The sequence below is a fragment of the Ursus maritimus genome (assembly GCF_017311325.1).
Source record: "Ursus maritimus isolate PB19 chromosome X unlocalized genomic scaffold, ASM1731132v1 scaffold_X1, whole genome shotgun sequence".
Classification (NCBI taxonomy): domain Eukaryota; kingdom Metazoa; phylum Chordata; class Mammalia; order Carnivora; family Ursidae; genus Ursus; species Ursus maritimus.
The window spans coordinates 78,255,537-78,259,797 of NW_024423319.1; the positions used below are offsets into that span (position 1 = coordinate 78,255,537).

At 40.6% G+C, this 4,261-nt stretch overlaps 1 pseudogene; it reads left to right on the forward strand.

Annotated features, from left to right (window-relative positions):
• The first annotated feature begins 1,850 nt into the window (after positions 1–1,850).
• On the forward strand, positions 1,851–3,404 carry LOC103681296 (annotated as a pseudogene).
• The last annotated feature ends 857 nt before the right edge of the window (positions 3,405–4,261 follow it).

Sequence of the window (4,261 nt, forward strand, 5' to 3'; positions counted from 1 at the left end):
CATCGAGGCCTTTCATCCATTTTGAATCTATTTTTGTGTATGGTGTGAGAGAGTGGCAATTGTTTTCTTAAATTCTCTTTCTGCTATTTCATTATTAGCATATAAAAACATTACTGGGGGCACCTGGGTGGTTCAGTCAGTTAAGTGTAGGACTCTCGGTTTCAGCTCAGGTCATGATCTCAGGGTGGTCGGATCAAGCCCCACATTGGGCTCCACACACAGCATGGAGTATGGTTGTCCCCCTCCCTCTGATTCTCCCCTCGTTCAAACTCTATCTTTTCTCTCTCTCTCAAATAAAAAAGTACATAAAATCTTTTTTAAAACATTTTTTGTGTTTTTTGGGGGGTTTTTTTATTTTAATGTTTTTTAATTATATTATATTAGTCACCATACAGTACATCCCTGGTTTCCGATGTAAGGCTCGATGCTTCATTAGTTGCGTATAACACCCAGTGCACCATGCAACACGTGCTCTCCTCACTACCCATCACCAGTCCATCCCATTCCCCCACCCCCGTCCCCTCTGAAGCCCTCAGTTTGTTTCTCAGACCCCATAGTCTCTCATGCTTCATTCCCCCTTCTGATTACCCCCCCTTTCTTTATCCCTTTCTTCCCCTACCAATCTTCCTAGTTCTTATGTTCCATAGATGAGAGAAATCATATGATAATTGTCTTTCTCTGCTTGACTTATTTCACTTAGCATTATCTCCTCCAGTGCCATCCATGTTGCAGCAAATGTTGAGAAATCGTTCTTTCTGATAGCTGAGTAATATTCCACTGTATATATGGACCACAACTTCTTAATCCAGTCATCTGTTGAAGGGCATCTTGGTTCTTTCGATGCTTTGGCTATTGTGGACATTGCTGCTATGAACATTGGGGTGCATATGGCCCTTCTCTTTACTACATCTGTATCTTTCGGGTAAACACCCAGTAGTGCAATGGCTGGATCATAGGGTACCTCAATTTTTAACTTTTTAAGGGACCTCCACACTGTATTCCAGAGTGGCTGTACCAACTTGCATTCCCACCAACAATGTAGGAGGGATCCCCTTTCTCCACATCCTCTCCAACAATTGTTGTTTCTTACCTCGTCTATTTTTGCCATTGTAACTGGTGTCAGGTGGTATCTTAGTGTGGTTTTGATTTGAATTTCTCTGATGGCTAATGATTTTGAAAATTTTTTCATGTGTCTGTTAGCCATTTGTATGAAACATTACTGATTTCTGTGTATTACTTTTGTATTCTGAAAATTTACTGAATTCATTTATTACTTCTAATAGTTTTTTGGGGGAGCTGAAGTCTTTAGGGTTTTCTATGTACAGTATCATGTCATCTGCAAATAGTAGCATTTTTAACTCATTCCTTATCAATATGAGTGCCTCATTTTTTTCTTGTCTGATTGAGTTTATACCTTTAAAATATAAAGAATCATTTTTTTGGCGTATGATTAACATACTGTGCTATATTAGTTTCAGGTGTACAATATAATGATTATACAATTCTATACATTACTCTGTGCTCAACATTATAAATGTACTCTTAATTGCCTTTATCTATTTATCTGATCCACCCGCCTACCTCCACTCTGACAACCACCAGTTTATTCTCTGTATTTAAAAGTCTGCCATGGGACGCCTGGGTGACTCAGTCAGTTAAACATCTGCCTTTGGCTCAGGTCATGATCTCAGGGTCCTGGGATCAAGCCCTGCATCAGGCTCCAGGGAACCTACTTCTCCCTCTCCCCTGCCCCCACCCATGCTCTCTCTCTCTCTACCTCTCTCTCAAATAAATAAATACAATCTTCTTAAAAAATAAAATTAAAAAATAAAAGTTTGTCTGGGGGGAAGATGGTGACCCACAGGGACTGGCTGGGAGCAATGGAGGTAGTGGAGGCAGTGGAGGGTCATCATGGGAGCTCAAAAGTGGACATGGTGCTTCCTTCCAGCACTGCCACACCCACCCTGCTGTACCATCATGGACCCACTCTTCTGTTTGTAAAGACGAGCCAAAGGAAAGAATAAACATGGAGGTTTTATTCCTGCTCACACTTTAGAGATAGAAAAGACTGTAATTTTTTTTCAATGGGAAGATGAAAAGTTGTCAGGAGCTAGATTTGTTGCCCAAGAAGCTCGTAACCAAAGATGTCAGCCTCCTCTATCCTGAACACAGTGTGAGGAAAGGTACATGAAGTTTATTGAGTTGCGCTGGTCTCAGAGAAAGTTTTGTCAAAGTTGTCAGCAGTTGCTATTGCCAGATGATTGGGGAAAGCATCATGACCATCAGGGAGTAGGTGATATTTCTATCACCCAGTTAAAAAGACCCAGTCAACTTCTTTATCCATTGGAAAACAGGGAGACAAATGCCTAGTATTTGTTTACTGATAGGAGTTCTTGGTAGACCTACTTTCTACCCTTGGATTCAGAAAAGTACTATGTGTTGGAACACCAAGGTTGCATGAGCTGATCAGGTTGAAAGCATCAGGTGACAAGAGTCTAACATTAAAAGCCTTTTATTAGACACTAATTTTTGGTATCCAGTTTTATGTGGAAGATAGTTTTTGCCATTATACCTTGTTTAACCATCACGTCTTTGATGGGAAGTCTGCCTTCGAAGTATGCAGAACATGTTTACAGGAAAATAAAGGTGAGGGAATCATTATGGTGACAGGTCCTCCTTTTGGTGGTTTTGCTGAACCTCCAGTTGTTACATTCAAGAAATAAATTGTTATGTGGAAAGAAGATCAAGACCAAGAAGAACTAACTACCCATATTCTGCATTTTCCCCTATTTTTTTGAAGCCCAAATTTATCTGTTTTTCCCAAGCTTCTGCATCCTGGATTACCAGATAGATTATGATAATCATGAGCTTTATACACATGGAAAGGCAGGTTGAAAACAGTCTCCTGTGCATATTTTCACCAATATTCCACCCAGCAAAATAATCCTTCCTATTGAAGAAGAGTACAGATTTTGCCTCTGTGCTAATGATGTTTCCCTAGAAAATCAACACCTTGAGCACTGCAATTCTTGCACCTTCAAGATGGCAAGAATGGAACCACTGCTTTGTCTGCATAAAGTGTGTAAAACCTTCCTGATTCCACTGTAGCATTTGCAGTCACTGTGCCCTTCCAGATCATTCTCATAGGGGCCACAAAGATGGCTGTTTTATTTGTGGTGAATTAGATAATAAAAGTAGTACTTGCTCTAACATCTCTACATCTAAAAAAGTGAACAAAGCTGTCATCAAGAAGAAGCAAAGAAAAGTAATAAGATGAAAATGGAGACCACTAAAGGACAATCCATGAACATCTGTTACAAGGAGGGAAAAAAAGGAGAGAAAGAGCCCATCAATATCTTTGCTCTAAAATGTCCAGTGACTTGAGAATAAAGAAAGATTTATAGTCCAAATTTTGATGCCATTTTCTTTTTTTTATTTTTTATTATGTTATGTTAGTCATCATACAGTACATCCTTAGTTTTTAATGTAGTGTTCCATGATTCATTGTTTGTGTATAACACCCAGTGCTCCATGCAATACATGCCCTCCTTAATACTCATCACTGGCCTATCCCAATCCCCCACCCCCTCCCCTCTGAAGCCCTCAGTTTGTTTCCCAGAGTTCACAGTCTCTCATGGTTCATTCCCCCTTCTATTTATCCCCCCCCCTTCATTATTCCCTTTCTTCTCCTACCGATCTTCCTATTTCTTATGTTCCACAAATGAGTGAAACCATATGATAATTGTCTTTCTCTGCTTGACTTATTTCACTTAGCATAATCTCCTCCCGTCCCATCCATGTTGCTGCAAATGTTGGATAATCGTTCTTTCTGATGGCTGAGTAATATTCCATTGTATATATGGACCACATCTTCTTTATCCATTCGTCTGTTGAATGGCATCTCTGCTCCTTCCACAGTTTAGCTATTGTGGACAATGCTGCTATGAACATTGGGGTGCATATGACCCTTCTCTTCACTATGTCTGTATCTTTGGGTTAATTACCCAGTAGTTGATGCCATGTTCTTTTTTTTTTTTTTAAAGATTTTATTAATTTATTTGACAGAGATAGAGACAGCCAGTGAGACAGGGAACACAAGCAGGGGGAGTGGGAGAGGAAGAAGCAGGCTCATAGAGGAGGAGCCTGATGTGGGGCTCGATCCCACAACGCCGGGATCACACCCTGAGCCGAAGGCAGACGCTTAACCGCTGTGCCACCCAGGCGCCCCTGATGCCATGTTCTGAAAGGGTCACACAAGACT